General features: G+C 40.3%; 1 protein-coding gene and 1 long non-coding RNA gene across 26 annotated transcripts in view; one reads left to right on the forward strand and one right to left on the reverse strand.

The window, feature by feature from the left end:
* The window catches only part of RBFOX1 (RNA binding fox-1 homolog 1), a 2066775-nt gene that overhangs the window by 928177 nt on the left and 1124493 nt on the right, over positions 1–14105 (reverse strand). The gene's annotated exons all lie outside the window — the stretch shown is intronic.
* On the forward strand, positions 1986–12651 carry LOC123589534. The gene is made up of 5 exons (XR_006708376.1): positions 1986–2190; positions 2866–3034; positions 8236–8350; positions 9623–9802; positions 12306–12651. It is a non-coding gene; the product is annotated as an uncharacterized LOC123589534 (long non-coding RNA).

The following is a 14105-nucleotide window of genomic DNA, read 5'->3' on the forward strand; positions in this document are numbered from 1 at the left end:
GACCATTCTAGAATGGAGATGGGGGACTATGGGTAGCAGAATGGCATAGGGGTCTTCAAACAATAATGGCTTGGGGGTAAGTTAAATCTATAGAAATATTTATTCTCTCATTGATAGGTACTTTGGTCTATTCTGCTGATGCATCCTTGGGAGAAAGTTGATTAAGTGGAAGGCCATTACCATGGTGATTTATTAAGCACAAGAAATTCTAGATATATATGAATCAAGAATGGAACCTAAGGAGACAATATCATAAGGTGAAGGTTGTTTTTTTGTTGTTCTTGTTTTTTGTCATTTTGTGGGGGTTTTTTTGTTTTTGGGTTTTTTTTATTGTTTGTTTGCTGGTTCTTTTTATGTAACAGACTGTTTCAAGATCTGTAAAATGGGACTGAAACAGTGAACAATGATTGAATGACTCCTTGGTGCCCAGAACTGGGCAGGTGTTTTTCATACTTGTCTCTAAGCTCCCCACAACCAAGCAAGGTTGGCGTTTTTAGTTTTACCATAAAAATATTGACGTGAGTGATTAGGTAACTCATCCTAGGTCACAGAATGATGGAGTATAAGTCTACACCTGGAAATGGCTCCTACACTAGGCACTTTCCACTCCTTTCAGGTAATTTTATTTTGTTTTAGTCAAGGTGGTTGGTCAGTATGGATAATTCAGGCCCTATGTCTCATTATGTTCCTTCCTTTTTTTTTTAAGTTTATTTTTGAGAGAGAGAGAGAGAGAGAGAAAGAGAGAGTACATAAGCATGAGTGGGAGAGAAGCAGAGGGGTGGGGGGAGCAAATCCTAAGCAGGCTCCAAGCCATCAGCGCAGAGCCTGACTGACGTGGGGCTCCAACCCACAAACCATGAGATCATGACTTGAGCCAAAATGAAGAGTTGGATGCTTAACCGAATGAGCCACCCAGGCATTATTTTCCTTTCTATGTAGAGGAGGGACATCTAAAGCAAAATTATCTAGAGAAGAGGCACCGTTGTGATTCTCAAAGCATGGTCCCCATAACAGCAGCATTAGCATCACCTGAGAACCTTCAAGAAATGCATATTCTTGGTCCCCACCCAGACCTAATGAAGTGATCCCTGTTTTAGCAATCCCTCCAGGCATTCTGCTAGGGGCTAAGGCTGAAGAGTGTCATGGCTAGCAGTTCATGCTGAAGCCAGACTCCTGCATCCCAGGTGTGGTGCCATAACATGAGAGCTGTGTAGCTTAGGCAAGTATCTCTACCTTCCAAAATGCCAGTTGTCTTATCTGTAACATAGGGGTAATATTAGAAACTAGCTATTCAAAGTGGGGTCTGTGCCCCAGAAACTACAGCATCACCTGGGAGCTTGTTAAAATGGAGCATCTCAGGCTTCACCCCAGATAGACTGAATTAGAATCTGCATTTTAACAAATGTGTAGACTGGGGAGCCTGGGTGGCTCAGTCGGTTAAGCATCTGACTTTGGCTCAGGTCATGATTTTTCTTTCTTTTTTTTTTTTTTTCCAACATTTTTATTTATTTTTGGGACAGAGACAGAGCATGAACGGGGGAGGGGCAGAGAGAGAGGGAGTCACAGAATCGGAAACAGGCTCCAGGCTCTGAGCCATCAGCCCAGAGCCCGACGCGGGGCTCGAACTCACGGACCGTGAGATCGTGACCTGGCTGAAGTCGGACGCTTAACCGACTGCGCCACCCAGGCGCCCCAGGTCATGATTTTTCTTGAGTTTGAGCCCTGCATCAGGTTCTGTGCTGACAGCTCAGAGCCTGGAACCTGCTTCAGGTTCTGTGTCTCCCTCTCTCGGCCCCTCCCCCACTCACACTCTGTCTCTCTCTCTGTCTCTCAAAAATAAATAAACAATTTTTTTTTTACTTAAAAAAATGTGTAGACTGAATGACTGTGTTCCCCAAAATGCATATGTTGAAGCCCCAAACCCCCAGGGTGACTATATTTGGAAATGGGGCCTCTAAGGAAGTAATTAAAGCTAAATGAGGTCATAAAAGGGGGAACTTTATCTGATGGGATTAATGTCTTTTTAAGAAGAAATACCAAAGAGCTTGTTCCCTCTCTCTCTGTATCCATGCACAAAGGAAAGGCCATGTGAGAACACAGAGAGAAGGGGCCATCTCTGACCCAGGACTAGTACTCCCCAGAACCTGACCTTGCTGCCTTCCTGATTTTGGACTTCCAGCTTCCAGAACTGTAAGCAAATACATTTCTCTTGTTTTAAGTCTCTCAATCTGTAGTATTTTGTTATGGCAGCCTAAACTGACTGAGGCAACGAGATTCCCAGACTATCTGCAAAGCTCCAGTCTTGGGGTCATGGGGTCATGGTTTTCTCACCACACCCCTATTTAATCGCTGAGGTCTTTGATTGACCTTGAACCTTTATTCTTACTAACACCTAACTCTCTTGGAGTTCCTCCACTAAGACACATAGTGATTAACTCAGTATGGGAGTGATGAAAATCATGAATTATTTTTAAACCCAGGAGACGCCATCTAGAAACAAGGCAAGATAAAGCAGTTCCTCATCTGTTTTATGCTATTCTGACCGGGGGAAGTATGCATTCCTTTCTTTCCTCCAGTGAAAATATGTGGAGTGTGCAGGGAAGAGTCCATATTCAGTTTTGATTTGCCCACAAAGAAGTGGCAGGTGTTAATCAACTAACTAACGAAATCAAGAAGCCAAAGGCAAGTTTTTGTTTTTAATCTGCCACCATGGACCCATGCAAGTGACTGAAAAAAGCCATCTGGCGGAATCAGAGCTCTTGCCATCTCCCTAAGATTATTCGATTTATTCTTGTCAGGATTAATTTACTAAACCCATGCTGGATTTTTATTTAGATGATATTGTTGGTTTGTCATGCACTGCAGATCTACACGGGAGGCACCACAGGGGACTGCGCTTGCTTCTGAACAATGTTGGGCTCAAATTGGAAAAATGTCACTTTGGCGGGAACAAATTATTGTTCCGATCGCTCCTTGTAGAGCTGGTGTCTCCGGATGGGCTCCAACCTGACCTTTTCCGAACCAGAGTAGTCGAGTAAGTACTTCAGCCCCATTTGATGACTTCACTAGGAAAACAGCTCAAGTACTTAAGTGTTAAGGATGAATTTGGAGCCATGTACTCATCACTAAGCAATCAATTTCCCCACAGAAGCCAGCCATTCTCCTTTCTGTAGTTGGAAAACTCCAAAGAGTGACTTAATCACTGGCAACAGATAGGATTTTCTACATGCTAAGGAGTCACACTGTTTGGGTTCATATAACTGAATTCCCTGTATGTAAAATAAGGAAAATGATAGCCACTTCATTTGTTGGGAGGCATATCTAATACATGCAAAATCTTAGCATATGTCAAGTCATGGATAAATGTTAGCTATCATTGATGGCACCCTCCAAGTGTCTTTGTGAGACCTGGTTCTGAGCAGAGTATTGAGAACTTAAAAAAAGTTTTATTTTTAAAGTATGCTCTTCCAAGTCTTCTGAGTTCTTCTGGCTTTTAGACATCAAAGCACTTGTGCATCTGTTCTTTTCAAAAGCTGTTCTCTCTCCCCAGAGAAACTTAATTTCTTCTGCATTTTGTATGGTAGTTGTCTCTGATGATTTTTGTAGGTCAGGGATATTTATGCCCACAATTCAGAGAACCATCATCCTGCATCATACATTAGCACCATTCACAGCTCCGAAATGCCCAGAAGTTAAAGGTCCCTGTGAACAGGTGGGGATAAATGTCTGCCAGTGAGATTCTGGAGGCCTCCGAGGATTTAGAAGCAAGGAGTCTAGAGTGGGTGGAATACTAACTCTCAAAAGATATGACCATGTCCCAAACCCTGGAATCCGTGAATGTGACCTTCTTTGGAAATACGGTCTTTGCAGATGTAATTAAGCATCTTGAAATGAGATCATCAAGGTTATGTGCATGGACCCTAAATCCAATGACAAGTGTCCTTTTAAGAGATAGAGAAGAGATATCCATATGAAGACAGGCAGAGACTGGAGTGACAGAGCCACTAGCCAAGGAGTGCCCATAACAACTGGGAGCTGGAAGAGGCAAGGGAAGCATTCACTCGCAGAGAATCTGGTAGGAGGTAACCCTGCTGACAGAAGATGAAACCATCCAGGGGCACCTGGGTGGCTCAGTCGGTTGGGCATCCAACTTCAGCTCAGGTCATGATCTCGTGGTTTGTGGGTTCAAGCCCCGCATCGGGCTCTGCGCTGACAGCTCAGCGCCTGGAGCCTGCTTCGTATTCTGTGTCTCCCTCTCTCTCTGCCCCTCCTCACTCATGCTGTGTGTGTGTGTGTGTGTGTGTGTGTGTGTGTGTCTCAGAAATAAACATTAAAAAAATAAAAATAAAAATAAATAAGATGAAACCATCCACCCTTAGCATCCTTAAAAGATTTAAGAGTCAAAATTATTCAGGGGGAATGACATGGGAAACAAAGGCAGAAGGAAATGAAAAACGAAATTAAATTTTATGACCTGCAGCCCATTGACAAATACTTGAGGCAGGCAAAGTAGAACATTTCTCCAGGAACCCCCTACTGTCTTCAAGTTAATGCTTTGCTAGAGGGAAAAACAACCTTAGCTTGACAATAGCTAGTCCATTAATATCCTGTGAGTCTTCTTTAGCATATGAAAATCCCTTTAGGAACTTGCCCTTGACTTTACCTCCCCCAACTCCCAAGTATATAATCAGTCTCTCCTCACAATCTTGGGACAGCTCTTTCTGCCCAAGGGTCTTGTCCCTATGCTTTAATAAAATCTTTTTGTATCCTAGACCTCTCAAGAATCCTTTCCTGGGTGCCTGGGTGGCTCAGTTGGTTAAGCGTCTGACTTTGGCTCAGGACACAATTTCACAGTTCATGAGTTTGAGCCCTATACTGGGGATTTGCACAGAACCTGCTTCAGATTCTCTGTGTCCCTCTCCAGTGCTCACTCTCTCTCTCTCAAAATAAATAAATAAACATTAAAAAAAGGAATTATCTTATGAGTGGAAAAAAAAAAAAAAAAAAAGGAATAGTTCTTTCTTGGCCATTGGCTCCAGACCTCCACCATGCCAAAACCCCATCATTGATTTCAGACTTGTGCCCGCCAGAGCTGTGAGAAAACACAGTTCTGCTGTAGTAAGTCACAAATTTGTGACAATTTTTTACAGAAGCCATAGGAAACTGATCAAGAGCCTCAAGGAGCTTCCGGTGTAAATCTCTCTTGATACTTGCCTACTCACCACTGAGAAAAGAAAGGCATGATCCAGGGACCACCCCATGAAAGCCAACCCCTAGGGAAGAAAAAAAAACAAAACCCGTTTATTCCAGGGCAACTGCATGCTGTTATGACCACAGGCCCTTGTGTTTTCAGAAGATAGCACCTGAAATCTATGTTAATGATTTCAGGTATCAGCCCTGGAAGGGCACTATAGAGAAAAGACTAGGCTGCTTATATTGGACTAAGAGTCAAGTATAGTCAATATCTCTAATGTGGCATTGTTCTCCTGGGCTCAGATAATCACCAAGTCCCAGAGAATATTTCAAAGGAAATACCTATAGCTTAAAACATCTCTCTAGAGCTGGAGGACCAGGATTCACATGACAAGCCCAAATAGGGTTTATAATCAACTACCCTTCTACTGGGGGAGAAATCCAGATGTTTTGTTCTTTCTCTTCAAATGGGACAAACGTTACGACAAGACAGTTTTAATATTAAGAAAAAAAATATTTTCCAACACCACACTCCAAAAAGAATCCAAAACTTCATTTTAAATTCTGAATTAACATTTTACAGGGGAGGGAAAAATAAGTTTGCTTCTACTCTTCTGGGTTCTTGGCTAATATCCCCCATAATAAAAGATTAACTACAGAAAAACAAACAGAAGTTTAAACAGAAGTTTATACCTTCTGTATACATAGGACATACCTAGGAAAACTGAGTAACTCTTAAAAGGTCCCCAGCCATCACCTTAGCTAACATCTTCAGCTAATGACAAAAACAAAAAGTCAGGTGGGAAGGTGACCTCAGTCAAAGCACAGGAAACAAGTATAAGGTTGTTATGCAATTTAAGCCACTGCCTCTTGATCAGAGTTTCTGGAGACTTAGACTCATCCTTTACTTCCTGGTACAGGGAGGGAGACACCCTTACAAATGGAGATTTCGCTTATAAATGTAAATTTTTTTCTCACAAAAGGGCACCCTCTCTCTTTTCACAGATTCTTTTGAGTCAGGAGCCTCCCTAAAGTAAACATCCCTAAATAATTCTTATGCCAAAGAGGCATATTTGGGGGTAGTACCTGCTCCCTTTCATTTATATATACTTTACTTTTCAAAAGCAATTTTTCTATAGCTTGGACATTTAAGTTTCCTATTGTTCTGAAAATAACAATTACTTATAAAAGAAACTAACCAATATGAGTTTAGATTGTAGGACTTAGAACATTTACTGCAACCTGGGTTCTATTTTTTTTTAATGTTAACGGAGAGTCGAACTTTGAAAATAAATATAAGCTGTAGGGCCATTTGGTCCAGTTCTTCCATTGTGCAGATGAGAAAGGTGAGTGTCAAAGAATGTAGGGCACTGGCCTTGCTAATTAATGATATAAAATGAACTGAAATCTATCTACCCTCTATGCACTTTATGCCTTCCTCAAAGCCATATTTTGTCCTTGCATCTGAATATTTAAATCTGTATTCTAAATATAATTGACTCATTTAAAGATAATGATTGTACCCCAAAATTTTTGAAAAAAAAATGACTGTTGTCTTGTAACCATAGTTAGTACAAATTTGTAGTCATGTGTGCCTTGCTGCCAGATTCTTCAGTCTGTGTTCACTCAGCTCAAAAGACCAAGATTCAAATAAGGTCACTTGAATACATAAAGAGTAGCATAAAACGTTTGCAGTGACATATTTTATACACTGCATGCAAGGTCTCCATTCACAAATTTGCTCAGCCCCTGCAATCTCACATATGGCCAGCAGATGGAAGCAAATCACTTCGCAAAATACCAAAAGCACCTAGCAAAGTACCAGAGCTAGGGTCTGTACACTTCTTGAAATAACACAATCTATGTGCTCCCTCAAAACTTAAATCTCTAATGACTGTACGCTTTAATCAATAAGCTTGAATTACTTACCAGGGATGTGATCATTTGAAGAGGCATTTTATTATTACGTGTTTAAGAAGGTTCAGTGTGACCGAGATCCCTGTTTCAACGCACACGATAGTCTTAAAAAGTTTCAGTCTAAATGTGAAGACTGAGACTTTATTTCAGAGCTATTTTGCATGAATTCATACAAATGGCAAAAATAATGTATGTAAACTAAGTTCTCGACATAAATCCATTCAACTAAGAGAGTAGAATCGACTTTAGTTGGCTAGCTCAGAATGCAATGCTGTTGACTTTATAAATGTCTGGAGGAATTTTATGTGTGTGTGTGTGTGTGTGTGTGTCTGTGTTTGTGTGTGTTTGGCGGGGGGCAGGGGTGGTTATGGGATATTTTCTTTGGGAGAGAGCTAGCAGGAAAAACCGGTAAAGCCCAAAAGACCACAAAACAATTCCCAAATGCAGCCTTTCTGCGAATAAAGATAGCAAAGCTTTTATCTTAAAATTGTGACTTCCCTTTTTGAGGAGAGCACCCTCACCCCCACGAATTATTTTGTTCTCTTCATCCTACGCTTTTTTGCAGCTTAGTTATCAGGGGACAAGAGAGAGTTGGCAGGAACCCTGGCAGCCCAGGGCTGCTGGCTCAGCACACTTAAATTTGATACTGAGGAAGGCAGCCCCCTCTCAGGTAGGAGCAATATGTCACCAAGGTAAGCTCAAACCAAGGGTCTGTTTGCAAATAAGAGCTATGCATTGGCATCACAGCAGGGGCTTAATGAGAGAGCTTTTAATTAACTGTAAAAGTAATTACCCATATTAGATGTAAATCACACTTGTTTTTACATGAGGTGAATAATTTTAGCGCAGCTTTTAAGAATAATACTTCTGGAGGGGTTGTCAGCTGCACTGGCTCTTAACAAGTCCACGTGTTTAAAAACAGTATCTAGGAGGAAAACACCAGCCCAGAAAGCCTTGGGTTTGTCACCTGGCTTGTGCCAGCTTTGCAGCTTCTCTCTTCGCTTATATGAGGCCCCGCCCACACCCTCTCCACAGGTGCCTGGGAGAAACACCCCCACTAACACTTACAAATCCTATCAGGTTTTTGTTCCGTAACGTTTTGTTTTTTGTCTTCTTGGCTATTAGCCTCCTGGAAGATCCCCAGCACTTCCACTGATGGGTTCTTGTGCATAATTAAGGGATTCAGCCGGAAACATATGAACCAGAGGGAAGATGAAGGAAGAAGCCCAACAGGCCACTGGTGAGCGTCTTCCACGAGCTAAGGCAGATATTGTCCAAAGGACAAAACAGATTCCTAAGGAGGAAGTGCAGAGGCACCCAGCCCAGGCTCACAGGGGTCCCGGGGGCCTTCGGGGAGGTAAGGGATTGCACCCGAGAGTTCCAGGGCAGCACCCCTGATGCAGGCAGATGTCTGCATGAGCAGCACCAAAACCTTGAGTGGGAAAGTGTGCTAAGATGCCATCCTCTGGGCTCCTGAAATTTCCCTGACTTAGGAAAAGTGTGGGGTGGGCCCCTGAACCTCCCTTTTGAACCACAGAGAGGCATAAACAGCCAGGATGGAGTTTGCAAATACAAAATTACTGGGTAATTATTTATACTTTGATAGGCACCTTCATTAAGGGATTTGAGGATGCAATTATCAAATTGAAGTTCAGTGCACTCCAGTTAGGCAACAGAACTGAACGTCAGGAAAGCAGAATGAAGGCAGAAAGGGGAGTTTAAGCCCTGCCCACTGAGTGGGCCAGCAACTTGGGTGTCGCTCAAATCCTTTTTAAAAACAAACCTGGCCTTCCATTTGAAGAGCATGGCTACCATTGTGATTGTTTTCCTGACTATAGCCTCCTTTGGGTTTTGGTTGCTGCTGTGTTCTTATTAATGCTCGTGGTTGATCTCTGCCTTAAAACAACCCCAAGAGGGGGTTAGAGCAGGAAATGTACTGGTTTGATACGATGCCCTGAAAACTTAATCTGGTTCAAGGTCAACTGAAAGAGCAACCAGACCTGGATTTTTTGTCTCTCACAAGGAGCTTTTTATTCCTTACTACAGGGACACACATGTTTTCCCAATGTCTCAAACATCTGATACAATGTAGCTATTTCCCACATTGCCTATATAAAGGATTCAAATTAAGAAAAAAAAAAATAAAGACTATAGCTTGGTTCTTAATTAATATATCAACCTCTTGAGGAAATGTGACACAGTGAACATTCAGCTGTACTAAGAAAATGAAATAATTCACAATGATATTTGAGGGCAAATGCAATGAGAAGTTATATGATTTTTTTAAGTTTTATTTTAGAGAGCGTGCACAAGCAGGAGGCGGGTAGAGGGGGAGAGAGAGAGGGAGAGAGAATCTTAAGCAGGCTCCACACTCAGCGTGGACAACAATGCAGTGCTTGATCCCATGACCCTGGGATCGTGACCTGAGCTGAAATCAAGAGTTGGACATTCAACCGACTGAGCCACCCAGGTATCCTGAGAGGTTGTATTTTAATTTTCCCTCAATGTACAGATACAAATACACAAGACAGAAGCCGCAAGAACCAGTCTACCTTGCTTCAAATCCTACCTCTGCCCCTTAATAGCTCTGTGACTTCATGAGGCAACTTATCTGTGTCCTCAGTTTCCATATTTCAGAAAATGGAAGAAATGTCAGTCCAGATACCATCAGGCTGGTGTTAGTATAAACAAAGTAAGTAAAGTGCTGTCATGTAGCCAGAGGAGTCAGAAGTGTTTTTTATGATAAGTGCAATTTTTAAATTTTATTTATAGTATATATGTATATTCATTAGATATTATTCTGCATATTAGATAATTTTATCGTAATTATTCTTCTTCCTTCTTTATGTAAGATGGTTCTAAACACTGCCTGAATTCTTCTGTGTCATTGCTATTTCTGTCCATGAAATGGACCCCTAGTGGCAACAAAAATGGCAATTTCTAAGAGCACAAGTCTCCTGAGAATTGATGCTAATAGATGGTCTATCTCAACATCCACTAAGTCACTCTTGCAAGGAACTTCACACTACAATGACTACACAAAACTACTTAACTGAATATTTATTCTCCTTGTAAGAATCGTCAGATATTCCAGAAACACATCTAATGGTCAAAGCAGGGATTATGTCAATTAGCAAACGTATAACACAACTGAAATTCAACAGAACTAATGCAAACTCTCTAAAAAAAAAAATAGCATGCTGGGTCACCTCATGAGTATACAGAGATGAGTTGCCAGTTTCCAAGAAGTGGCTCTGTTCTGATACATTGACAAAGCTTTGCTGATTGCTGGATGGAGCCACGGCTCTCCCAGAAAACTGATGTTTGCAGCATTCCTTTGGGCTGTAACAATCCTGTCAACCACAGTTTCTTGGGAAGCAATATTTTCTGTCCCCTGTGACCTTGGTTTGGCATCTCACTTTCTGGTAGGAAATGGATAGTAGCCTTTTCAATAAGATTAAGTAATCAACTCTTTGTTCCAGGAATACAAACTTTATTGTCTACAGCCTAAGTCATCTACAAATGGTTGCCATTACTTCTACTTCTACTTCTGCTCAAGCTAAATCAGCGTGGATTTGGAAAAGATACAGATATCTCTTTTTTTTTCTGTCAATTTTCTACACTGTGGAATGGGTGTTATGAATGAGACAACACAAGAGGAGAAATGGAAAAATTTGCTATTACCAGGCCGAACATAATATAAACTTGTGTAATAGAAAAGCTATTCAATCTGTGTGTACATATCCTCACTCATCAAAAAAACATACAGAGATCTTGGTTTAGCTTCCAGTGGAATATTCCTAAATTTGACAATATGGATCTAAAAGTTAATATACCACAAAAAATTTTTTAATCTTATTACACTGAATGTGTAAATCTAAATATGTGGACCCTGAACTTCAGATCCCCAAGACTAAATTTAAAAATCACCAGAGAAAGAACCACTTAAGCTTTTTCAGAAAAATGAAATAGAAATATGAATGTAAATGTTCTTTCCCAAGCCATGTGATTTATTAGTAATCCATTCTGCAAAACACTCCTATCAATTCTCACATGAGTACAGGAAAAAATGTACCTTAAAAGAGACAGTTTAGGATAATTACATTTCTCTGCTTGTTCATCTTTTTCCCCAAATGCCATGTTTACTTGCAGAAACTGTCATTTGCTTTTTATTCACAAAAAGAGAATTAAGAATATTCCCTTTAAAGTTTTGATTACTCTCTCTTTTGCACTGGCAGTCCTATACAATTAATAGCATATAGACACTATGCTGGGAAAGAGTAACAAAAATCTAAGCTATCCCTCAGGACGTCTTAAATACCTCAATTATCCACACTGGCCTGGGAATGAGGTAAGAAAAATAAGCTGCCTGTGGCCAACCAAGAAGGCTACCTCTTTAAAAACAGAAACTTTGTCATTTAACCACTCTGGGTGAAATCCCTAAAAAATGTGTTTCACTGTCTCCACTTTATAAAGCATGGATAGTTGCTTCTGACATTGCAACTTGGTACAATACTAACACCGGGATGCTAACCTTAGAAAGTCTTGCCCTCCTTCTAAATAGCCCCATGTCTCTGTCCTATGTTGTGTTCTTGAAGAATATGCAGACCTATTTCAGTGTTATTCTAATGCCTGCCTTCATGCTCCGTGTACTTCCTGCTGTCATTTCTTTTAATTTGGTTCTAGATTCACAATCAGTTACCTAGGGTGTGCTTTAGAGTTTCAATCTTTTTAAATACTGAAAGTTAAATACATGTTCTGGTGTTTTCTCTGTTTGTTTACTGACTTTGACATTTGTAAGCTTCAGATGATCAAATATAATAGAAATCTGTCTGGTTTCTGGTGCATTAATTAGAAGACTACTATTTTTTTAAATATTTAGTTGCTTTTAGTTCAGATGCATTGCATATTGACTTAAATGCATGAGCTTGACTTTTCAAGTTTGTTTAAACAGTTGATGTTAGGTGGAATGTATAAATAAATAAAACTAAATTTCCTTTTGGTATCATAATTACCCCAAACCCATTTTGAATTGGCAAAAAGCATGGGGCTACTTGGATTTATTTAAATTACAGAGAAAAGAGTCATGCTTTGACCAATCCCACCTCCTCTCCTAGACTTATTCTATGATGTTCCTCCCCAGATACTACATTCTGTGTGAATCTATTCTTAAATATTTTTTTTTTATGTTCCAGAAACTCCCCTCACTGTGCCCCCTCAACCTGAATCACTCTCCCTCTGCTGACCCAACTACCTGCTTACCAAAGCTCATTTCACCTCCTACTCTGCTCTGCTACTCGGGAACACACTGCTCTCTTCGGGACCATGCTCTCTACTGCAGGACTGATTTCACCTGGATATTTCCAGTATACTTTATACATGCCTGTCTCTTCCATGACATTATCAGCTCCTCAAAGGCAAGGGTACCAAAATCAACAACTAGCTTTCTTCCAAAAACGTAATCCTTAGTGATAAAAAATATATAATTATTATAAATATACATATAATATATACTATATAAATAAAATACAAAATACAAAAATAAAATATAAATATATAGTATGTAATTTATTAATATATTATTTTATATTCAAATATTTCATATTCATTTAATATAAAATAAATATATAATATTTGATAAATAGGTATATATTATATATCATATGTATGATATATAGTGTATTAAATACATATATATTACATATATTATATATATGTGTGTGTATATATATATATATATATATATATATATTTACACAGGATTTCATTCACTGAATCCCATGAGGCAGGCACAATGATTAATCCCCATTTTAAAGAAAACAAACTCAAGCGAGGTTAGGTTTCTTGGAAGGTCACAGCTGGCAAATGTTGGCTCTAGAAGGTAAAAGTGGTTTATTTCACCCAAAAGCCAGTGATCCTAACTACTTAGCTGATTGGTTTTCCTGTTACACTTACCCCCATTTTCTAAAAATTTTTTTTTAACGTTTATTTATTATTGAGAGACAGAGAGACACAGAGTGTGAGCAAGGGAGGGGCAGAGAGAGGGGGAGACACAGAGTCTGAAGCAGGCTTCAGGCTCCGAGCTGTCAGCACAGAGCCCAACGCGGGGCTCGAACACATGAACCGTGAGATCATGACCTGAGCCAAAGTCGGCTGCCTAACCAACTGAGCCACCCAGGCGCCCCAACTTACCACCATTTTCTTAAAACAGTAACCTAGCCCACAGAAAAAAAAACTGTGTTTAGTGAAGTTACTGAAAGCACAGAAGGCAGTTTTGCTATTTATTTGCTTTTCTGACACTTTTGAGCTTCCGTCAATGAATCAGTACATTTGGTGTAACAGAATATATGAATGCTTGTGTGTACGTGTTTGTGAGAAACGCATATAAAGGGTTCAACAAAGAGCCTGGATTTTAAAGTCACTCATACATATGCCCAATTACAATCTTCACTAACTGGCTTGAAAGCAAGAAATACCATGCATTCCTGTAGCCAGGCTAAAGTGTGTACACATTTAAACGCTCAAGAACACCTTTCCACCTACCTGTGGAAGATCAGTCTTTCTTGGTTTACAGCCACAAGCAGCGTTCTGAACATATGACCTGTCTTACCATCCCCACACTGACACTGGGGCACTCACAAGCTTTGTCTGTAAGATGCATAAAGCCATTGCAACTTTCCCCCACGGGCTGAAAAAACACAGGCCCTAGGGAAGAAACTGGCCAATCCCAGAAAAACACACCAAGATTTTGTATTCCGATCTCACCCCTTCCTTTTTTTTTTTTTTTTTAAGTAACCTCTGCCAGGACCCTGAACAACGGGAAGCTCTCAACCTATTTTAGAGGCTTACAATTTCCCATCAGCTTCCTGTCGGAGAACTCAAATGGTCCCATCCCCTTGTATAAGGTTAACAGGTTTTAAGAAAAAAGATCAGCTCTGGTAATAGCAAATATAATGAAAAAGAAGAGCCACTGCCGATAAAGTCAGCCTAAGTCA

The sequence above is a fragment of the Leopardus geoffroyi genome, chromosome E3, assembly GCF_018350155.1.
Source record: "Leopardus geoffroyi isolate Oge1 chromosome E3, O.geoffroyi_Oge1_pat1.0, whole genome shotgun sequence".
Classification (NCBI taxonomy): domain Eukaryota; kingdom Metazoa; phylum Chordata; class Mammalia; order Carnivora; family Felidae; genus Leopardus; species Leopardus geoffroyi.